The 24750-nt window shown below is 42.7% G+C and overlaps 1 protein-coding gene and 2 pseudogenes across 1 annotated transcript in view; 1 reads left to right on the top strand and 2 right to left on the bottom strand.

Moving 5' to 3' along the window:
* LOC129015387 (uncharacterized) overlaps positions 1–24750 on the bottom strand; it is a 131612-nt gene that overhangs the window by 10955 nt on the left and 95907 nt on the right. The window lies entirely within an intron of this gene.
* LOC129016469 (U6 spliceosomal RNA) lies at positions 5522–5619 on the top strand (annotated as a pseudogene).
* LOC129016005 (Krueppel-like factor 8) lies at positions 18337–19397 on the bottom strand (annotated as a pseudogene).

Here is a 24750-nt window from a genome sequence, read left to right as displayed (position 1 = left end):
CCTTTTGATCACTTGGGGATGCCTGCAGCCATGTTGTGATGACTCTGTGGAGAGGACCACATGGCATGGAACTGAGGCCTCTGGCTGAAACCCTGCAAGGAACTGACTGACACCCTCCAACAATCACAGCCATGGGCTTTGGAAGGATCCTCCAACCCCAGTCAAGACTTCAGATAACTGCAGCCCTTGCCAGCAGCTTGACCGAAGCCACTCCTGAATTCCTGACCCTCAGAAACTGTGGGAAATAATAGCCATTTGTTGTTTGCAGTAGCTGAGCTTTGGAGTTACTTGCTATACTGAAACAGACAACTAACATAGCCTCACTTTATTTGGTGGAAAAGGGACAGAGTGGAGGGTTGTGATGGTAGATCTTTTGGAGTATTGAGTTGAGCCTCAAGTTGCAGTCCTGGCCACATTTCTCTAGCGTGATTAAGATTTGCCACACTTAACCTTCCATCTACATCTTCTGCTTGGCCTGCTTCACTGGATTTCTGCATTTAGAAGCTGCTTTGAATTGTCTTTAAACAGAATCTGTTCCAAGCCATCAAGCAACAAAAAAAAAAAGGTGTTTGCTGTGGGGGAAAATAAAAGTGTTTTTTCATTTACATGTCAACTGAGGAGAACAACATGAAAGCATTTTGCAAGCTTTCTTGAATTTGGGCTTGTATTTTGATTTTCTTTAAGTGCAAATCAGCATCCAAGCTCAAACCTTGGGGTGGCAGAAAAATTTAATTAGAATGTGGGGTGTTTCACATAAATTTGTTTCTTCCTGCTATTTTCTTAAGGTTGACAGGATCACCCATCTGCTTAAAATATAATTGAGTAGGGAAGTGAGAAGAAAATAAAATACCTAGTCTGAAAACTTAATTCCAAACCAGAGGCCTGGGGGTAGCTGCTGACACTGACTTTGAAAAAGGGGGGTTTTGTAGGCCAAAACTGGCCTGTGTGTTAGAAGATTATATCATCAGCTTCCAGCCTGTGGTAACCATGAAGGATATTTGCAAATATTGTGGGTTTTCTCCTTCTGGGTACAGAGTAGGATTACAACTGCAATTCTCTCTCCCCTTTAAAGTTAGACAAGGCCATGTAACTTTCTCTAGCCAAAAAGATGTAAGCAGAGATGATATGTGTCACTTTAAGACCCAGTGCACACCATTCCTTTTCCTCTGCCACAGAGATCATGAAAGCATCTGTTGAGATGAAACCACCTGACATCTGAAGACAAGAGCATTGCAGCTATCCCACACTAACCATATAAGAGGAGCAATAAATACATTTTTGTTAAAGTAAGCCCATGAGATGTTGGGGATGAGATACTTGTTACACAACATAATCCAGCTTAGTTGACTGATACAAATATTTACAAACTAAGTCCACAACTTGTTCTAGCTTTACTCATTCAGTGAACATTTGCCAAGGCCCAACTCTATACCAAACATCTTGCTAGATCCTAGAGGCAGCACCTAGAACAGCATCAGGCCCCAGTATTTGTGCCAAAAAAAAGTTGAATAAATAAATAATCATATTAATTACTATTATCAGCATAATGCTTGGTGTATAGTAAGTGCCCAATAAATGCTATATCTGTCTAATTCTTCCAATGGCTCTAAAACATAATACTACCACAATATTCATCCTTACATATAAGAAAATAGAGGCTAGGCATGGGGGTTTATGCCTTTAATCCCAGCACTTTGGGAGGCCGATGCAGACGGATCACTTGAGGTCAGAAGTTCAAGACCAGCCTGACCAACACGATGAAATCCCATCTCTACTAAAGATACAAATATTAGCCAGGCATGGTGGTGTGAGCCCGTAATCCCAGCTACTCAGGAGGCTGAGGCAGGAGAATCTCTTGAACCCGGGAGATGGAGGTTGCAGTGAGCCAAGAAGTTGCCACTGCACTCCAGCTTGGGCAACAGCACGAGATTCCATCTCAAAAAAAAGAAAAAAAAAACAGAAAAAAAGAAAGAAAGAGATAAAGAGGAAAGAAAGAAAAAGAAGAAAGAAAGAAAGAGATAAAGAAAGAAGAAAGAAAGAAAGAAAGAAAAATAGTTTAAAGAGTTTAAGTCACTCACTGTAAATTACGTAATCAATAAGTCACACAGCCAACCTAAACTATAAATCCAAAGTTTGTGCCCTTAACCATTTTGTTACAGTTTCTAAACAAGTAAATGAATAAATGAGAATAAAGATAAGTGTCTGTCCCTGAAGGTTTTACAATATAGTAGGTGACTGACATGCAGAAACAATTACAATTCAAAGCAATCTGAGCTGGAGGAACTGGGAAGGTGTTACACCCAGGGTAACATTTGAGCTGGATATCAAAGATGGAGAAGTTCAGACAAGCTAATAGACAAGGAGAGGGGATTCCTAGCTAAGAAGGTGGCATATTCAAGGGCATGATGGGAAGTGCCACACCACCAGGAAATGGGCCACATCACAGGAATGAGAAATCTCTTGTAATTTCTTACACCATGTAACTGGGCCAAGAAAGTCCTCCATTACAATAAAGTAGCCAGGAGCGGGAGGAGAAAGGCAGGCACCTTGGGGGCCACATGCCGTTCAAGGCTAGTATTTATTCTGCGAATCTTTAAGCCTATTTACCAAGTCTAGCTCTGTGCTGGCCCTGGGGCTATAGTGATGGCTAGTAGGGCATTGCAGGCCTGTGCTACAAGCTTCACAAGCCAGTCTGCCTCAAATAGAAGCTGCACAGGCCAGCCAAGGCTCAAGAAGAAATCCTAGCCATATGACTGACCTTTAGGAAGATTTTGAACTAGTGGCCAAATCACTGGGGCAGAAATCCATCCTCTTCTGAGCCAGTCTTTGTCCTGGTGGGCAGCCAACCATGTCAAGTTGTTTAACTGGACCTCAGGTTGTCCAAGAGAGTCTGGGTCAGCAGATGCTTTATCTGAAGACATCCTCACGGTCCTTATTTTTCCTGGTCCCTGAGTGCTTTCACCATTATTGCACTAGTGTCAGAAGCTGGAAAAAAAAATCCTGGTAGCATAACTATATGAGCAGTGGTGTTTAAGGGCTGGCTGAAAAGGCTTCAGAGGCTTGCAAGAGGATCAAGTTTCCATGAAGCTTGTGTCTGCTTGGCTCTGCTTCGAAGGCCACTAAATTCCTGCCAGCATTAAGGAGAGAGATTCCTCAAAATCCTTTTCACTCAAGGTGTGCCAGGATTAGGCAAAGATTAGGTACATCATGCACAACCTGTGTTACTATGCCTCTTTCTCTTCCTGAGATCAAGCTGGCTCAGGGATGTTCTGCTTGGCCGCAGAGGGATGGACAAAGTGGGCCTAAAATCTGCCTCAGTAACACTAAAAGGTAAACTTTTCAGATCTCCAACAGGCTGAACTGACCCTCCAGAAACAGACAAATTTGCCAAAAATCAATCTATCAACAGCCAACATGCAAAATAACCAATTTTCCAAAAGTCCAATAAATAGTTGAAAAATTTACCAAATTCATGCTTTGTTTTCTAGATGCCCCTACGTATTACCCTGCTTCTGCCTCCACCACTTGAATATTTACCTTCAAATTTCTATCAAAATGATCAATGGAATTGAACACTCAATGAACTGGTCATTCAGTGAATTGATCCTTAGCTAACTAATTTTCCACAAACAGCCCCTCACCTGGTGCATACACAGGCTTGTGAATCACTCTCCTGTTCTACAATTGGAGTTTGAAAGCACCTGTTAGAAAGGGGTTCAGTCCTGATCCACATAAGCAGGTCTGAATATGGGAGATTTGTCACCATCATCTATGGAGAGACAACATCCTTCCCCAAGGTGGAAAAGAAGCTTTAGTGTTGAAAGCTTGCCTGCTGTTTGTTTACTTGAATTTGGGCGCTTTCTCTGACCTCGCTGAAAAGTCATGATGAAAGAGCAGGCTCTTGGCAGGTGTGTACGTTATAAGTGACATGCTTTAAAAACACCTCATGTAAATCAGATATTGCCATAAAATGGAAATTGCAGCTACAAATTGCATACTTATTACAGCAGTGTCTGATATATGAGGCAATGTTGATGCTACATAACAGGTAGCCTGAGAAATAGAAAGTTACATGTGGCACATAAAAGATAATTATTTTTCAATCTGCAATAATACAATCTCTCTTATTTTTGACATCACAGAATCTTACATCAAAACTGGAAATATTCTTACGGACATTATCCAGCCCTTCATTTTACAGCTAAGAAGGCTAAGGCTTGTGAAGGGATGAAATCTGCCCAAGGTCACCCAGAGCCTGGCAGCGCTGCTTCCTTGACATACCTCCACCATATGGAGGCTCCATGGCTCTGTCCACTTTCCTTACTGAGTCTGTGGAAGCAGGAAGTCTACTTGAGTCTACTCCACATGAGGGAACAGAGACAAGGCAAGAGACACACAGCCCCTGCCATCAAGAAGCTCACATTGGCCACACTGGTGAGGAAGCTGAGCCCCAGGGAGCCCCCACAGGGAACAGTGACAGAGGCAGGTCAGATTGCCTCCCAAGCCCCTAACTCCGGGCCACAGCCCAGGGGCAGAGGTGTGTGCCCTGGCCCCTGAACTCACTGAGTGCATTTTTTAAAATTCTCTTAAAAATGTGAGAGAGTCGATATCCTATTGTACTATAGTTTTACAAAATGCTATCATTGGGAGAAACTGGGTAAAGGACATATGAGATCACTCTATTATTTCTTACAAATGCATGTGGAGCTAAAATTATCTCAATATAATGTCAATTTTAAAACTATGGGAGGATTTCAAAATTGCATAAAATGGTATATCCAGTCAAGACAGTGCTGTGGTTCGCTCACAAACCACTCTCACTCGAGCCTCACTTGAAAACAAAATAAACATCTCCCTAGAGAAGACCAGAAATGGATCAGTTGGGTGATGGACACCCTAAAAGCCCTAATGTGGATGGGCTCGGTGTCTCACACCTGCAATCCCAGCACTTTGGGAGGTTGAGGTTGGTGGATCACCTGAGGTCAGGAGTTCGAGACCTGCCTGACCAACATAGTGAAACCCCGTCTCTACTAAAAATACAAAAATTAGCCCAGCATGGTAGTGCATGCCTATAATCCCAGCTACTCCAGAGGCTGAGGCAGGAGAATCACTTGAATCCAGGAGGCAGAGGTTGCAGTGAGCTGAGATCGCGCCATTGCACTCCAGCCTGGACAACAAGAGCGAAACTCCATCTCAAAAAAAAAAAAAAAAAGCTCATATTTGGGTGCAGTGGAAATATAATGCTACAATGCTTGGGCTTTGCCTCTGCCTCTGCCTCTTCCTCATTCTGTGTCCTTGGGCAAGTCATCTAATCTCATTGGGTTTCAGTGTCTTGGGTTTTTTTTTTAAAGATGGGGATCTCATTATGTTGCCCAGGCTGGCCTTGAACTCGTAAGCTCAAGTGATGCTCCTTCCTCAGCCTCCTGAATAGCTGGGACTACAGGCGCACACCACTGTGCTCAGCTCTCAGTTTCTTACTCTGCAAAATGAAGCTAATTTCACCTACGTATCTCACAAGGGCATCATTTGGCAGCATATACACTAAAATTGGTAAAATACCGAGAAAACTAGCCCCTGTGCAAGGATGACACACAAATTTATGAAACGTTCCATATTTTTTAAAAAAAGAATTAAATAAGACATTCTAGGTAGGATTATTAAAGATGGTATTTAAGCTATCAAGAGCCGTATTCATTTCAGACTCTACAAAAGAACCAACATTGTAGGAAGATAGTGAGTGCTGTTGCAGTTCAGGGTCAAACCGATGTGGCAAAAGTCCTCAAGAACTATAGCCTTTTCTGTAGATCATCTATCCTGAAGACATTGCCCCAGATTTATCATTCCAAAAGCTATGCAGATCTGCCCTCTCCCAGGCACTCACAGGGTCATGATTATTCACTCCAATTCAGAGTTACTTTCTGATTTCAGAATTCAGAATTCTAAGGCCATTTAGTTGTCCAGGTGTGCACCTCTGAAACTGCCACCACTAATCCTATCTCACAGAATGTAAGCTGCCTGAGGGCTGGGATGTTTTGGTCTTTCATTCAACAAATATTTACGGAGAGCCTACTTTATGCCCGACTCAGAACTAGCCACTGCCAGTGTTGTAATGCACAAAGAACAAAACAGACAAACTCTTGCTTTAATGGGTGTATGCAATTAAGAAATAGAAAGTGGGAGGCTGAGGTAGGAGAATGGTATGAACCCGGGAGGCAGAGCTTGCAGTGAGCCGAGATCGCGCCACTGCACTCCAGCCTGGGTGACAGAGCAAGACTCCATCTCAAGAAAAAAAAAAAAAAAAAAAGAAAGAAAAAGAAATAGAAAGTGAGGGGAAAACGGAGAGTAAAACAACCCCACCAAGATAATGTCAGAGACTGGCAGGTAGTGTGACAGAAATGAATGTAACTGGCTGATTTACTGACTGGAAAGTTGTGTGTGATTGGGTGGCATTCAGCTGGTATACACATATGCTGTCCCCGTTGTAAATGGCTAGCATCTGTTTAGATTACCCAGTGATTGTACCAACCCTGTTGTTAGAAATGTTTAATGCCACCCCTGGTGTATGGTACAGCATTAGTCAAGCAAGGCATCTTTAACAGCATAGCATTGTGCAAGAGCTGCATAAGGAGAGGTTGGCCATGAGTAGATGTAAGGGAGGCACGCTCCAAGAGACAGACCAAAAGGTGCAAAAGAACTGTGGCAGGAACTAGCATGAAGTAAAAGAGCAGCAGAAAGAGGGCAGCCAGGGTAACACTGGAGCACAGGAACCTCCGAGGCCAGCCAGGTGGGCAGGAGACAAGGAGACAAGGTGGGCAGGAGCCGCCTATGGGATCTGGGGACTCTTCTCAGTGTGATAAGGGACATAGAATCCTTATAAGGAGACTTCTAAGCAGGGAACAGGATTTGGGTTTTCATTTTTACACGAGCACCCTGGCTGCTTTTGTAGAGAGGCAAGAGTGTATCCTCAGTGCCTAGAATCGTGTCTACTGCATAGCAGGTATTAAATAATCTACTATGAAATCAAAGAATGAATACGCTGAACCTTCTCTGTTGCTGAATGGAGCCATTCATGATATGAGTTTAGCTTCTTTTAGATCCTCTCTTTCTATGGCCATTACTGAGCAAAAGTGAATGTCCTCACAGACTCTAGCTGCTGATGATGCTTGAACTGTTAGGATGAGCCCCAGCTTTGATGGTGGTTCCTAAGGCAGGCTCAGGGTCCTACACACCAGAGGTTCTCACAGGGTACCATGCTATGAATGGACATCTCAGATCTTTATCACTCACAGACATCAACACGCAGAAGCCTATGCAGAGGAGCTCCTATATTTAAGTGGGTCTCTCTGCAATAATGGTAAAATTAGACTGTCATTCAAGAAAAGTGCTCCCTTGGGATTGCCATTAGCACCTCTGAAGTTGCAATCTGGGGTTTGCATGTGATTTTCTCATTTTGCAGACTTTATTGCTGCTTCTCAAAGGTGTTTTTTCATTGCAACTTTTTTTCTTTTCCCCTTGTCATCCCCCCATCTGTTCCCAACAGCCGTACATCCCAGAGGGAAGGTCCTCACCATTATGCTCATCTTTTCACTCAGAGAGTGAAAAGCACTCTGAGGGGGAGTTGGGACATGCACAGGAGGCCACAGTGAAGCCTTCAGAAAGGGATAGCACCATCTGTGGGTGACACTGTGGGTGGCCTAACCAACACATTTCCCCCTCCTTCTTCTTCCTAAAAGAATCCAGATTTTGTCCAGGTCTGCATGAAGCCATGTGTTTCACAGGAGACTAACCCCACTCTCAGCTCCAGGGATGAGCCTGATTGCTTTGGAAGTAATCCCAAAACCCTTGCAATGATTGACTCAGGAAGGTCATGTGACCAAACTGAGCCAATGAAAGAAAAGGAGGAGCTTGGGAGAGACCTTTATTTATTTGGCATATATTTATTGTGCACCTACTATGTTCCAGGCACTGCTATTAAATGCTGGGAATATAGAAATTGTGGGGCAGGGAAAAGAAAGAAGTCATGACTCTGTGAAGAGAGACAGACAGTAAACAAAATAAATCATAAAATATGTATAGTATTTGACAATGATCAGTGAAACAAGGTGAAGTAAAGCAGAGATGGAAAGCATGAAAGTCCAAGGGCTGCATTTTTAAATAGGGTCCTCAGGGAAGACTATCCAGGGAAGGTGAGGGATTTGTCATAATGAAGTCTGTAGGGAGATCATTTCAGGCAAAGGATCCTGGAGCAGGATGGGCTTAGCATGTTTGAGAAGCAGCAGGGAGGTCAGTGTGCTGGAGTAGAGTGGACAAGAGGGACAAGAGCAGAAGAGGAAGTCAAAGAAGTGACACTGAGGCCGATCCTGCTGGGCACTGTAGGTCTGGAAAGGACTCCAGCTTTTATACAGAGGCTGCTAGAGGGTTTTGGGCAGAACAGTGTCATGATTTGGCTTATGTTTCAACAGGATCCCTTAGGGTGATGTTTAGGAAACAGACTAAGAGAAAGCAAGGACAAGAGCTGAAAGAGTTCATCCTCTATCTTCTGGAAGAGCTTCCAAAAGTCCTCTCTCTCTTGTCCTTTGATGTCATTATGAGTAGATGTGAGATGTGAGGAGAACTACAGCCTCTCCATACGCATCTGAGTGTGAAACCACTCCACACAGGAAACAGAGCCAAGAGAACTACTGAGAAATGCACACAGAGCTACAAAATTTGGTCAACTATAAATCTCACCTTGCACCTAAATTTCTGGTTCTGTGAGTCAATAAACATCCTCATTGCTTCAGCCAAAGAAAGTTGAGTTTTCTGTTTCTTGAGCTCAAAATCTTTCCAACTGATTCATCATCTAGCCTCACTATCCATCAACACCATTTGCTCCTACTATGCATTGCTGTGGCTACCCCAGAAAAGCTTATTTATTTATTTTTGAGACAGGGTCTCACTTTGTCACCAAGGCTGGAATGCAGTGGTGCTATCTCAGCTCACTGCAGCCTCAACCTCCAAGGCTCAAGTGATTCTCCCACTTCAGCCTCCCAAGTAGCTAGGACTACAGGCATGCACAACCATGCCTAGCTATTTAAAAAAAATTATATATATATTAGAGACAGGGTCTATCTATGCTGCCCAGGCTTGTTTAATGCTATGGAAGATCTCAATTCAGGAAATGGTGTCACTTTTTTCCCTGAGATGTCTTTCCATGGAATCCTCCAACTCTGAAGTCCACAGGCTGTCAGACTCATCACCTCTTCCTCACCATTTGTGTATTAAATCACCCAACATTTATTGAGTCTTGTACTGGGCTTCCCACTGTCCTGCATTAGAAAGATGAATCCCAGTTCTGAAGAAGTCAAGATTATGTGCAAAAGAGAGAGAGACAGCTCTTCTGGTTCCATGACTTTGGATTATGTTAAAAATGACTTTTCTTCACTGCAGCCCATGTGGTCTCAAATGCCTGAGTCTCTCTGGGCCTCCATTTGACCCTTTATAAAATGACCCTTTCCATCTCCAAGAGTCCATGGGCCTATGACTTATGGTAGCTTTCCTTTTGTATTGCTATTGTTTGAATGTTTGCATTTCTCCAAAATTCTTGTTGAAACTTAATCCTCAATGCAATAGTATTAAGAAGTGGGGACTTTAGGAGGCAATTAGGCCATGAAGCTCCCACCAGATTATTGCATTTATTAAATGCCTCGAGGGACCAAGTATGCCCCTTTTAGCCCTCCTTGCATGTGAGGACACAGTATTCATCTCCCACTATGCCAAGGCACAGCAACAAGGCAACATCTTGGAAGCAAAGAGTGACCCTTTACCAGACTCTGAATCCACTGCATCTTAATCTTGAACTTCCCAGCCTCCAGAACTGTGACAAACAAACGTTCGTTCTTTATAAAACACCCAGTCTAAGGTATTTTGTTACAGCAGCCTGAACAGACTAAGAGAGGTGTCAATCTCTACAGTTAAGCTTCTACAGCAGACAATGAACCAGAAGTCATAAAGACTTCTTCATATTTTTTCAAAGCCAGAGTTCATGACTAAGTGAATTTGGCAGCACCATGAGCCAAGTCACATTCTTCCACATAGTTTATACCAAAAAGTTTTCATAACGTAGCTATCCCATAACAAAAGTATTAGTCCTCTCCCCAATATCAACCTTGAATTTCCCATTTCTCTACATTTTTCCCTTTCTAACTTCTTGCTTTAAGTGGTATAGCACTATGGTTAAGTTAACTTAGCCTAGAACCAGACTGTCTGTTTAATGCCCTCATTCTTTTTGACCCACACGTATCAATCAAGTGATCTTTCTGACCATGACTCTCACCCTCCTCCTCTCTCATGACCTTCCTTAAAATTCTTCCCTAGTTACAGTAAGACTACGTTTGATTCTCTTACATCTCTGAAAGCTATCACTTCTAAGCCACCTTGGCTAATGCCTCAGCATCATTCATGAGTTATCTGGGACTATCCCTAGGTCCTGTCCTTGCCTTCCTCCCCCTCTAAACTCATTCTCCTTGAACATCTCCCATCTTGCAAGTAAGTCCCAGACCTGTGTTTTTTCATACCTTTCCTTCTTATCTGTGCACCAACCCACATTCCACCCATGTCTTCTCCCTGCTTCCGCTTCTTCAATCTATCAATTAGGATTCATCCAGCAAAAACAGAAACTCTACTAGGTGTTCCAAATGGAGAGAACTTAATACAAGCAATTGACTACTCCAGTGATGGAAGGTCCAAGAAGTCAAGCAGAAGACATTGAGGCAACCCAGAGATCAAACACAGAAGGAAGATGACACCAACCCTAAGGATGGAGGGACAGCAAAAAAGGTTGGAATTACCAGAGCCTGAAAGCTGCAGCTGTCCAGCAGACCCTAAAATCATGGCAGGAGCTGCCTGTTGGAAATAAAACCAAGTAAAGAGAGGCTGTCTGGCTACAAATGGAATCAGGGATGAGAGGTAGACACCTCAAGCCATTCTACTAGAAACAGAGAGAGGAGGAGGAATATTCTCCAGCTTCTCCTCTCCCTCACTCTTCAGTCTTCCAAAAATGCTTTCCTGAACTAAATGTCAAAGGATGCTGGGAAATGTAGCTCCCTGTGACAAAGATCAGATGGGAAAAGGACAGGCAAACAGCCAGTGTACCCACCCAGCAAGCTTCATCTCTCAATACCCACATTCATTCAAGTAGCTTCATTCTTCAGTTCTCCAAACCCAAAACCTTCAGAGTCATGCTGAATCCCTTCCTCCTACTTCTTCTGGACCTCTCTGCAGAATTTTGCCAACTGCTCTGATTTTTTCTGTAAAATAAACTTCTTGTTAACTCCTCTTCCACAGTTCTGCAGCCACCATTGCAGTACAGCCACCATTGCAGTATAGCCACATTGCAGCCACCATTGCAGTACATTCCTTTCATACCTGGTCCTCCTGTTTCTAGTACCTCTTCCCTTCCTGCCCGCCCACCAGCTCCACATTTTCATTGGGAAGATGGAGCCCTGGTCCCAGCAGTTTCTGCAGAATTCTCAGGTCTGACTATCTTTCCCTAAGCTTGGTCACATGATCTTCCATGAACCAATCACTGGACAGGTGAAAGCCCTGTCCATGTCAGCTAAACAGAGAGAAGATGGAAGACTTATCTATTTATTCTGATAAATGTAAAAATAGTGCTTCTGATTGGTTAGGCTTTAGTCACATCTCATCCTTGAAACCAGAAGTAGGGTCAGCCAGAAATTGAGTGAAGGGTAGTTCTCTGAAGGAAAAACAGGATTCTGTTTTTAAAAGTATAAGGAATGAATGTTGTAGAGAGGAAAAAAGCAAGGGTATGATACACATTCCTTTTATTGTCTCTCCTGCAAAAGAAACCAACAAATCTCTATTCCTTAGCCCATTTCAAGACTGTGTTATGTTGCAGAAAGACTAGAAACAACCTAAACGTCCATCAATGGGGAATGACTAAAACTAAATGGAGTGATGTGCCATGGTCTTAGGCTTTATTGTTTCATGCAAGGATCAAAGACAAGAACACACCACAATTTTTTTTATTATACTTTAAGTTCTAGGGTACATGTGCACAACGTGCAGGTTTGATACATAGGTAAACTTGTGCCATGTTGGTTAGCTGCACCCGTCAACTCGTCATTTATATTAGGTATTTCTCCTAATGCTATCCCTCCCCCAGGCCCCCACCCCTCTGGTAGGCCCTGGTGTGTGATGTTCCCCACCCTGTGTCCAAGTGATCTCATCGTTCAATTCCCACCTATGAGTGAGAACATGCAGTGTTTGGTTTTCTGTCCTTGTGATAGTTTGCTGAGAATGATGGCTTCCAGCTTCATCCATGTCCCTACAAATGACGTGAACTCATCCTTTTTATGACTGCATAGTATTCCATGGTGTATATGTGCCACATTTTCTTAATCCAGTCTATTATTTATGGACATTTGAGTTGGTTCCAAGTCTTTGCTATTGTGAATAGTGCTGCAATAAACATACGTGTGCATGTGTCTTTATAGTAGCATGATTTATAATCCTTTGGGTACATACCCAGTAATGGGATTGCTGGGTCAAATGGTAATTCTAGTTCTAGGGATCACTACACTGTGTTCCACAATGGTTGAACTAATTTACACTCCCACCAACAGTGTAAAAGCCTTTCTATTTCTCCACATCCTCTCCAGCATCTGTTGTTTCCTGACTTTTTAATGATTGCCGTTCTAACTGGTGTGAGATTTTATCTCATTATGATTTTTATTTGCATTTCTCTGATGGCCAGTGATGATGAGCATTTTTTCATGTGTTTACCGGCTGCATAGATGTCTTCTTTTGAGAATTATCTGTTGACATCCTTTGCCCACTTTTTGATGGAATTATTTGTTTTTTTCTTGTAAATTTGTTTCAGTTGTTTGTAAATTCTGGATATTAGCCCTTTGTCAGATGGGTAGATTGCAAAAATTTTTCTCCCATTTTGTAGGTTGCCTGTTCACTCTGATGACAGTTTCTTTTGCCATGCAGAAGCTCTTTAGTTTAATTAGATCCGGTTTGTCTATTTTGGCTTCTGTTACCATTGCTTTTGGTATTTTAGTCACGAAGTCTTTGCCCATGCCTATGTCCTGAATGGTACGTTTTCTTCTAGGGTTTTTATGGTTTGGGGTCTAGGATTTAAGTCTTTAATCTATCTTGAATGAGTTTTTGTATAAGGTGTAAGGAAGGGATCCAGTTTCAGCTTGCTACATATGGCTAGCCAGTTTTCCCAGCACCATTCATTAAATAGGGAATCCTTTCCCCATTTCTTGTTTTTGTCAGTTGTGTCAAAGATCAGATGGTTGTAGATGTGTGGTGTTATTTCTGAGGGCTCTGTTCTGTTCCATTGGTCTATATATCTGTTTTGGTACCAGTGCCATGCTGTTTTGGTTACTGTAGCCTTGTAGTATAGTTTGAAGTCAGGTAGCGTGATACCTCCAGCTTTGTTCTTTTAGCTTAGGATTGTCTTGGCTATGCGGGCTCTTTTTTGGTTCCATATGAACTTTAAAGTAGTTTTGTCCAATTCTGTGAAGAAAGTCATTGGTAGCTTGATGGGGGTGGCATTGAATCTATAAATTACCTTGGGCAGTATGGCCATTTTCATAATATTGATTCTTCCTATCCATGAGCATGGAATGTTCTTCCATTTGTTTGTGTCCTCTTTTATTTCGTTGAGCAGTGGTTTGTAGTTCTCCTTGAAGAGGTCCTTCTCATCCCTTGTAAGCTGGATTCCTAGGTATTTTATTCTCTTTGTAGCAATTGTGAATGGGAGTTCACTCATTATTTGGCTCTCTGTTTGTCTGTTATTGGTGTAGAGGAATGCTTGTGATTTTTGCACATTGATTGTTTTTTTACAGTTTATAGAGTTTTATTTCATTTTTACAATTTTTAATTTTTGTGGGTACATAGCAGGTATATGTATTTATGAAGTACATGAGGTACCTTAATACAGGTAGACAATATTTCTAGCACCCCTAACACTTCCCTCCTGCCTTTTTGCAGTTATCCCCTCACGCCTGACCTCAGGCGACTTCTGTCATTAGAGATGAGTTTGCTTTTTCTAAAATTTCAGAGAAATGTACTATGGTGTATGTACTGTTAAGCTTTTTTTGCAGAGCATGCTTTTCAGATTTATTGAAGCTGTTGTTTTTATTATTTCATTTCTCTTCATTGCTAAATATTATTCCATTTCATGCACATTGATTTTTTATCCTAGAGTTTGCAGAAGTTGCTTATCAGCTTAAGGAGATTTTGGGCTGAGATGATGGGGTTTTCTAAATATACAATCATGTCATCTGCAAACAGGGACAATCTGACTTCCTCTTTTCCTAATTGAATACCCTTTATTTCTTTCTCTTGCCTGATTGCCCTGGCCAGAACTTCCAACACTATGTTGAATAGGAGTGGTGAGAGAGGGGGGCATCCCTGTCTTGTGTCTGTTTTCAAAGGGAATGCTTCCAGTTTTTGCCCACTCAATATGATATTGGCTGTGGGTTTGTCATAAATAGTTCTTATTATTTTAAGATACGTTTTTAAGATACGTTCCATCAATACCTAGTTTATTGAGAGTTTTTACCATGAAGGGCTGTTGAATTTTGTTGAAGGCCTTTTCTGCATCTATTGAGATAATCATGTGGCTTTTGTCTTTGTTTCTGGATTACGTTTATTGATGTGCATATGTTGAACCAGGCTTGCATCCCAGGGATGTAGCCGACTTGATCGTGGTGGATAAGCTTTTTGATGTGCTGCTGGATTCTTTGTCAGTATTTTATTGAGGATTTTCGCATCGATGTTCATCAGGGATATTGGTCTAAAATTCTCTTTTTTGGGGGGTCTCTGCCAGGCTTTGGTATCAGGATGATGCTGGCCTCATAAAATGAGTTAGGGAGGATTCCCTCTTTTTCTATTGATTGGAATAGTTTCAGAAGGAATGGTACCAGGTCCTCTTTGTACCTCTGATAGAATTCGGCTGTGAATCCGTCTGGTCCTGGACTTTTTTTGGTTGGTAGGCTATTAATTATTGCCTCAATTTCAGAGCCTGTTATTGGTCTATTAAGAGATTCAACTTCTTCCTGATTTAGTTTTGGAAGGGTGTATGTGTCCAGGAATTTATCCGTTTCTTCCATATTTTCTAGTTTATTTGCATAGAGGTGTTTATAGTATTCTCTGATGGTAGCTTATATTTCTGTGGGATCGGTAGACACACCACAAGTTTTTTAAGAAAAAACTTTAAGCAGAATATGGTCCTTGTGTCTTGCGTCTGTATTTAATATTGCTGGGAGGATACACAGATCAATATAATAAGGACCATCTCCAGGAAAGAACAAAATGGGAAATAAACTGAATTTTTACTGCATCCCCTTTTGTGCCATTTGAACTTTATGCAGTGTGGCTGTTAGCTTACCAATAAATGAATGACAATTTTAAAAACATAAAGCAAATAGGAGCCCAAAGAGAAAGTTATTGGTAACCCCACAGGTTCTAAATGTCATTTCTCACAGTCACCAACCCTCTCATCCAGACCATTTTGCAGAGGCCCATGTCCAAGGGGTTTGTTTGCTCTTGCCCAGTGTGCAATGACCAAAGCTATTCAATCACCATCATCATCGTTATCCCTGACTTTTTTTGAGCACTTACTATGATCAGTTGCAGTGCTGAGCCTTTTACATGTATTACCTCTTTTAATCCTGATAACAACTCTATAATGTAGCTGTTACTATTATGATTGAGTTGCCTAAAGTCACACACTTGATGGGAAAATGATAAAGCTATGATTAATACTTAACTAATCCCATTATAGAACCAACATTATTAACCATGGCATCCTACTGCCTTTAAATAAGTAAGATATGGTTTATGACTTATGAACCCAGGCCAGACTGACAGCTACAATGTCTGCTTTCCCAGGACCTGGGAAGGGTCCTTCTGAAAGAGCATCCAAAGTCTCTCAGTCTGAGAACCTCTTTACATTTCAACAAAAGTTTCAGAATATTTGGGAACACACAGGCTGGATCATTGCACATGACCTCAAGCTTATTGATGCCTGCTGGAGGTGAAAGGCCTGTCCATGTCAGCTAAAGAGAGAGAAGATGGAAGACTTATCTATTTATTTTGATAAATGTAAATGAATTCTATTACTTGTCAAAATGTTATCAAGACCCCAGTGAAATGAGCAGTAGTTTTTGTTTTTTTTTTTCAGGGTGAAGGGAGTGAAGGGAGAGAGAAATGAATGCTCAAGACAGATTGCTTTGATTTGAAATGAAAACAAACAACTTTAGGGGAAAAAAAGGCTTTCATTATTTTGGAGACCTTGGCATTCTTGCAGATACATTCATGAATTAATCATTAAATCCCTGAAATAAATCGTGTGGTTTTTCAATGCCAGCCCACGATAAAAGGGGCCTCAAACAATTATTAAGACATAGTGCTTTAAAGCTGCTACTGCCTACAATGACTTTTCTCTAGGAATAAAGTGAATGAAGTGTGTGTGTGTGTGTGTGTGTGTGTGTGTGTAAGGCAGCCCTGTGGTCCCAGGCTGGAACTGTGTGCGAGCCAGTTCCAACTGTGTGTCACCACATATTAGCACTATTTAATATCTGCTAATGGAATGGCTCTGTCTGCCATTGACAGCAGGATCAAAAGAGGGCCATGCAGCTTTTAAATTATTAGCACTAATTAGGCAAATCAAAGAGGAGGAGGGCAGAGAGACCAGAGAATGCATTAGAAGGAAAGCAAGGGGATCGCTACCTACTTCATACTGTCAAGATCCAGCTACTAAACAACCAATTAGTGCTGAAGACCCTTCCGGAGCAACGGAAGAATGAGCAGGCCTGCCCCAAGCAGAAGCAGGATGGCTTCATTACGGTAACTCCGAATTAAAATGTAAAGGTTGCTGATCATTGCATAATTAAATAAGGTTGCATGCGCCCACTATCCAGGAGTTTCCAGGGCTCCTTTATTAAAGCCACCTTCTCTGCTTCCTCAATGGCCCTCCCACAGGCAGGCCTGGAGCTGTCCGTAGTCCTGACAAACATACTGACTTCTTAAAAGGCCTGTTAGAGCCAAAGCGCTTTGAGGGAGCTTTCTTCCTAACTACCCCATTACCACCACCCCATTACCAATCCCGAGGATCATTCTGCTTTTCTTTAGAACCCATTTTCCAACTAATTAGTCAAGAAAAAGTTGGGGAGTGGAGAGTGAAAAAAAGCCTAATTAACTCCCAGTCACTGCAATCTAAATATAAAGTTACTGAAACTGAGGTTGTCCCCTGTTGATGTAACCTTTATCCCTCTTCTTTTATACCTGCTAGGAGGAAGCACAATTTTCTTGAGTTTGATTGGGACCTAATCCCAGGCCGCTGATCACAATGCCGTATCCAGATGCTTTGCAGGTGTGCAAGATAGCAGGACAGTAGGCCTAACACACCTGGTCCTAGACCACGAAAGAAACATCTTTTTACCTCAGAGGCTGGGTGTGATGGGTTCATGGGAGGTCAGGTTAGGAGGGCTTTATCTTCTCAGAGCTGTGGAGTGACTCAATTTTAATTTTGCTCCTTCCGTCCTTTTTTACATATGCTTTTTCTTCTCTGTATCTTTTATCTTGTTTCCTCTCTTTCCTTTATTTTCTCTTCTTTCCTACCTGTTCTCTCATATTTCTAGTTCCTCTTCTTTTTATGTCTCAGATCTCTTCTTTCTCTATCCTTATTTCTCCCTCTTTTTTTGAAAACCAAACTTTAAGAAGAAATAGGATTTGATTTATCTAAACCTTTGAGTTTGGTGTGGGACTCAGCTTATTCACTGGGAATGTGCCTCATACTCAGGAATCGAATCCCTGTAAATCTTAACAGCCAATTACATTGTTACAATCCTTCCATCTAGGAACTCAAGAAAAGTAATTTAGGACACTATCAAACCACCTTTAGGTACTTATTTTAGAAACATATGGATAAGCGTTCTAGAAAACAAGAGAAAAATAGGAAAGAAAAAAGCAGCGTATGTTTGTTCACAGCCTTGAATTTGATTCCTGTTTTGTTACTTCAGGAAAAATGTCCTATTTCAGGGCAGGGGGAATGGGAGGGCAGCCATGGGTGTCATACTGGAATTCAACTCATGTGGAGCTTGAGAAAACCAGGTCTGGACAGTGGAGAGGTGAAGGTGGAATACAAAGAGCCCCACGGAAGACCAGCTATGTTTTCTTCCAGTCTCCTCAACTTGGCTCAGTGGGCTGCTTCAACTCCATTCCAGATGCAACTTGAAGTCAAAGAGAAAAAAGTGGTCCTAACCTCAACACACAAACAGGAAAGATACCAGTGCAGCTTCTCTAGTGTGCAGCTCACATAGTGTCATGGTGACAGTGGTGCAGGGACAGGTGGTCAGAACCAGAAAAGCTGCAGTTGGAGTCCATGCAGTGGAAAGGCTTGATGCTTGTGTGCTCGAGGAAAGAGCTAGTGAGCTCATCTGAGTGAGCGAATTTCCAGGAGCAGCCATCCCAGGTGCATTTATAAGTCTTCTCTCCTATATAAATTCTGTGGTGAGCTTTCGGGTGAGAGCTTTTGGAGTACACTTTGCTGCATCCTGCAAAGTCACATTGGTACATCCGTCTTCTTCTCAAGTCAAGTGACTCCTCCCTACATTTGGGCCATTGCTGCTGGTTCTTGCTTTAGTCCTTGCAGACTCTGTGAGATTGAGGATCCACTCTTAATTGCACTCTCCTCACTGTCTCTTGGAATCTCCAGTAGAGACATGGAAGTGGGGTCAACTTTCACTGATCCAGCATTTGTACCATCTCCTCCAATGAGTGGGACTGTAATGGGTGCAGGGCCCTCATTTGCAGGCAAAGTAGTATACACCATGGGCAGAGACTGCACCACCACTGGGATGGCATTCAGGTAACCCATCTTACTTGGAAGACAGACTGAGGGGATGCTGTGAATGACATGTAAGATCTGCTAGCCACCAGTGCCCTGAGAGGGAGTCAGGACAGATCCTGTGGTCAGAATAGTAGGAATGTTTGCTGATGTTGGAGTGAACACCACAAGGGTCTGGGGAGCAAACTGTGGCTTGGGAGGATGTCCTGGAGCTTGCAGCATGCTAACAGGGTGGAGAGGAGCCTTGGGCTTGTGAGAGGAGAAGTCAGCTGGTTCCACTGGGGACAGGCTGAAATCACTCACCAAAGGTCCTTCTGGGGCTCAAACTTGATGTCATTAAACAATGCTGGGTTCTCCATGGGGTTGGCATCCAGGAGTGGTGGAGAAGTCACATTATTTCTGCTTCTATCTCAGGGGGATCTGTGCTCTGAGCAGGGCCAGTGATGGGCTTGAATACCTGCATTGAGCCACCTTCTGAATTAAGTTGCACCTCCAAGTTGTTTATGAGTTGATCCATATCAACCATGTCACTGGCTGAGGACTCCTGAAGTGTCCAGAACTCATACAGTCCTTAGGGAGGCTCATACTCCTGAGCTAATTGCAAGAGAGCTGTACCCCTCACACCTGCCCCAATCTGACATCACACAGGGCGATGCCCTCTCATCTTCTCTTTCTTGCCCCCACCATCTCTGCTTTTACTCCTGGTTGAACATAAAGTTAAGGCAGAGAAGGAAACCTTCAAGACAGAAACCCATGAGGAGCTACCACAAGATCCCTTCACCTCCGCCATTGCTGTCGCACACCCCAGTGCCTTCCAGAGTGGGTGGAATGATTCTTTCTCTCTATTTCTCCCTTTTTAAAAGATTCTGTCACTTATCATATTATCACTATAACTACAGAAAACATGAAGTTTTCATCCACTCACTCTTTGATTTTTGTCTATAGACTCCTTGGTTTAGCTAAATTTTTTGGAATGGTTCAAATTATCATTTTCTCTTCCAGAAATCCTAAATAAAGGCTGAAATGATATTTTAAAGTAGAGTTGGGTCCTCAGGAGTCATGACAGGAAGTAGGTGTATGAGTTAGTGTAGGCTGGGCTGCAGTAACAAACAGACCCAGTCATGTAATGGTTCAGAACAATAGATTTTATCTCTTTCTCACACAATAGCCCAAGGTAGGTCCAGGTTGGTGAGTGGTCCCTTCTCCACACAGTTACTCAAAGACACAGGTTAAGAGTGGCTCTGACATCTTCAATGAATGTCTTCCAAGATGGACAGGAGGGGAAAGAAGCATAAGTAGGAGATTTTTAAGGACCAGACCTGGAAGTGCCATACACCAGCTTCCACTCATGCTCCATTGGCCAGAATTCAGTCATCTGCCACATATAACTGTAAAGGATGTTAAGAAATATATTAAACCATGTGTCATAAAAACCAGAACCTGATATTGGTGACCATTTAGCAATCTCTGCCAAATGAGACATAGGAAAGAGACGGTGAAGAAAGTCATTGGCAGAAAAGTGAAGAACCAAGAGCTGTGTCCACACAGCAGCAGACATGCAAGTCTTGGCACAGAACTTGTCCTGGGAAACGGTAGGAGACTTGGTTAGACAGCTAGGGGCCACCTCTGGCCAATCAAGATGCTCTCCATGGTGCACCCCACCTGTTGGAACGTCACTGTAGTGCAGGGATTCAGGACATAGGATTCAGTTTCTGAGTCAGGCACGCATGGGAGGAAATCCAGATCCCCCTCTTTCTAGATATGTGATCTTGAATAAAATATTTCTATGAGCCTCGGTTTCATCATCTATAAAATGAGAGAAAAATAATGCTTGCCTTATGTGATATCTCTGAAGATTACACAATATAAAAGATGCAAAATTCTTAGCACGATATCTGGCACATAGCAGGTACTCAATAGATGGTAATTATTGACACTGTTTGACCATGCTCACCACTGCTACCCTGGTATTGTTCTTGGAGTTTTTTCTGTCTACAATGACTGCTTCCTACATATTTCCCCACCTGTTCCAAGTCCCATCTTCTTCAGAAAGCCCTCCCCTTGTATTTCATTTCCAATGACGTGCTTTAAGTGTATGCAACCCAATTGAGCACTTTATTATTACAGTCCTCCCACTATGAATGCAAGCTCCATGAGGGTTCAGGGTACTATTTATCTCATTTATTTGCTGTATCCCAGAGCCCAGCACAGTGTCTGGCATATAACAGGTGTTCAACTATTACATTTGCTAAGTATATATTCAGTGAATATGAGATATACCCATGCCAATGAGCCTTATTCAGTGCCCTTTATAGGTACAGAATTATATAGCTTTGGGGTTATTCTCTAATTTTCCAAGTCAGTTGGTCTTGTCTTCCTGATGAAATTGAATTCACAGTAGCCAGAGTGATCTTTTTAAAATGTAAATTGGATCCTATCATTCCTGTGCTTGACCCTCTCCAATGACTTCTCACCCCATTAGAATAAAATGCAAACTCCTCACTGCAGCCTGTGGGTCCCTGCAAGACCTGGCCCTGCTGTCCTCTATCCTTTCACTCCTCTTTCCTCAAGCGTCACTGTGCTTGAACTGCACGGGCCGTCTTTCTATTCCTTTAATACACCAAGCTTGTTCCCATCTCGCAGTCATCCCCTACTCCTGAGACACTTTCTCCAAGTATATTCTCAAAGCTTGGTCCTCCCCATCATTCAGGCACCAACATCACTCTTTCTGACAGGCCTTCACTATCAACACTGTATGAAGTGGTTCTCCTTCCATCACTCATTGCCTTAGGTTGGATTCTCTGGAACCCATACTCTGAGTTAGAGAGCTGTTTGCAGGAAGCCTCTAGGGACTGCCCTTAGGATTAGCACCTATGGGTGAGTGAAGGAAGCAGAACCAAGCAGAGGGAGGAGTTAAGCTGAGATGCATCACAGTGAAGGCCTCCACTGATCCCACTGGGAACTTGGAGTTGGAGGGGCCCTGTAGAGCTGCCCCTCTTTTATTTCACTTCATAACACACTTCTCACTTTCTATAATTATCCTGTTAGTTTTTTTTCATGTATGCTGTCTGTCTCTGGCCCCATAATAGAAGCTTTATGGGAGTGGGAAATCATTTGGCATTTTCACTTCCGTATCCCAGCACCTAGTACAATGCCTGCCTCATAGTGGCACTCAATTCGTGTTTGCTGAATGCATGAATGGGTGGTGACTGAATATGAATGGCAGAGTTGTTAAGTCCCCAAGGGCAGGCCCTGTTTCCTACTGTTCTTGAAGCAGTGACTCCCTGGATACTTGATTGGCATCACCTGCTTCCTCCCATCCCATCTAACCAGCCACTTGTGACTCTCCGAATGTGAGAGACCTCCCTGACACAATCACAGGCTATTTTTAGTCTATTTTTTCCTCTCTGGTCTATTATAGTGGTGAGAAGAGACTGGCTACATGAGGCTTGCAGTAGCTCTAAATAAAACCAATCTTCCTCTCTCTGAAAAACACTAGGAGGTGTCCTCTGTGCCAGGCTACAGGGCGACAACCACCCAGGCTGTGTTTACTGAAAGCTCTGTGATTACATTTTTTAGTTTTCTGGTTGGAGGTACCTATGGAAGTGATTATGGAGGTACACACAGGAACCGGAGTCTCTCGTCCTTCCCACAGACACAAACATAGGCTTTTCCCTCTTCCTCGATGGGCTGTCTTCTCTCATTAGACGGCTTTCTAGGCCGTAGAAGATTTCTCTGGGGCTGAATCTAAGGGGCCTCTTTCAGCTAATTAGATTGCAGGCTGGAAGGCGGACTGTGGGCTCCTTTAATAATCTTCTATTCAGGGCTTCACATGCTCATCTTGAACATTGGGGAGGAAATTATTTTCTTCTGAAACAGTGGCAGACAGTAAGAAAGAGCGTATGAGGAAACAGGTTTTCTCCTTGAGATTCTACAAGAATGAAGGACAGATGTAATGATGCTCTTCCATGGATACTTTAGAGAGGTCTGCTGTGTGGCTTGGAAAGGCACTCCTGAATCACCAGACATAACCTTTCTCAATAATGAGGCACTCTCCTGATTCCCTTGAGAAGAAAGGATGGAGGGAGGCACCATCCCCTTTATAGGTAAGGAGAAGACTTTGAGAAACAGACGACTTCCATGGCTCTGAAATCCAAGTGGCCACACCCTTCACTAGCTGTACAACCTGTCTTGCAAATTTATAGAGCAGGGATTTAGAATACCCTGAGTTTTAATTCTAGGTCTACCACTGTGTTACAGCCCTGTGTTCTTGAATAAATTACCTAATTTTATGAACTTTAGTGTCCTCTTCTCCTTCCAGGTGTGTTCAGAGAATTCAATTTGAAAACAAGTGTAAGCTACGTGCAGAGGTACACACCTGTAGTCCTGAGCTTAAGAATTCAAGGCCAGCCTGGGCAACGTAGTAAGAATCTGTCAGGAAAGAAAGAAAGAAAGGAAGGAAGGAAGGAAGGAAGGAAGGAAGGTAGAAAGAGAGAGAAAGAAGGGGGAGGGAGGGAGGAAGGGAGGGAGAGAGAGAGAGAAAGAAAGAAAGAGAGAGAGAAAGTAAGAAAGAAAGAAAGAAAGAAAGAAAGAGAGAGAGAGAAAGAAAGAGAGAGAAAGAAAGGTGGGAGGATGGGAGGGAGGGAGGAAACAAGGAAGGAAGGAAGGAAGGAAGGAAATGTAGTGTTAAGCATGGTGCCTGGCACATTGCAAATGTTCAATAAATAGTAGCTAATATTATTATAGCCTCAACCTGTAAATGGGGATGTTAATAGAATTTGCCTCCTAGGCTGATTGTAAGGGTTAAGTGAGATGATGTATGTAGTGATTTAAACAGTGCCTGGCATAGTGTGTGTCTTAGTCAGCTCAGGCTGCCGTAACAAAATACTATAGACTGGGTGGCTTAAACGACAGAAATGTATTTTCTCATAGTTCCAGAGGTTGGAAACTCCAAGATCAAGGTTACAGCAAGGTTCAGTTCCTGTGACATCTCTCTTTCCAGCTTGCACATAGCTGCTTCTCACTGTGTCCTAACATGGTGGAGAGAGAGAATGAGCTCTCTAGTGTCTCTTACTATAATAACACAAATCCTATCAGATCAGAGCCCCAACCTTATGACCTCATTTAAACTTCATTAACTCCTAAAGACCCCATCTCCAGATATAGTCACATTGGGGGTTAGGACTTCAACATATGAATTTGAGGGGGATGGAATTCAGTTCATAGCAGTATGTACTCAATAAACTCTGGCTGCTATGATTATTATTAGTATTGCTCAAAGAAGTACGTGGCTGTGCTGGAATCAACTGATACCTTAAGTCTGACATTTCAGTGGTCTTTCCACACCTTCAGAATCATTGCACCAACTTCCAGCAAATACCTTTTACTGCTCAGAACCATGCTTGCTTCCTTTCAGCTGAAGCTGACACTACTGGAGCGCCATCCAAATTCCCACAGAACCATTTTTTCATGTCTACACCCCCAGATTGGATGTTCTTTTGACTACAATGGCCTGGGCCTGCACCTCCTCTTTCAAGGACTGCCCTTGGGCTACTGGAGCTGTTTTCTATGCTCAGGCAGATAGCTGTGACCTCCTGGGAGCTTACTTTCCCCCCACAAAAAAATCTTAGGCAAATTAAATTTAATTGAGTTTAATTGAACAAAGAAGGAATCATGAATCAGGCATCCCCCAAACCAGAACAGATTCAGAGAGGCCCCAGTGTAGCCATGTGGCAGAAGATTTATGGACAGAAAAAGGAAAGTGGTGCTCAGAAAATGGAAGTGAGGTTCAGAAAACGGAAGTGAGGTACAGAAACAGCTGGATTGGTCGTAGCCCAGTGATTGCCTCATTTGAACACAGTTTGAACAGTTGGACCCCT

Source organism: Pongo pygmaeus, chromosome 18 (genome assembly GCF_028885625.2).
Source record: "Pongo pygmaeus isolate AG05252 chromosome 18, NHGRI_mPonPyg2-v2.0_pri, whole genome shotgun sequence".
Taxonomy (NCBI): domain Eukaryota; kingdom Metazoa; phylum Chordata; class Mammalia; order Primates; family Hominidae; genus Pongo; species Pongo pygmaeus.
The sequence above is the reverse complement of the archived record's forward strand: the minus strand, read 5'-3'. Positions and strand labels throughout refer to the sequence as shown.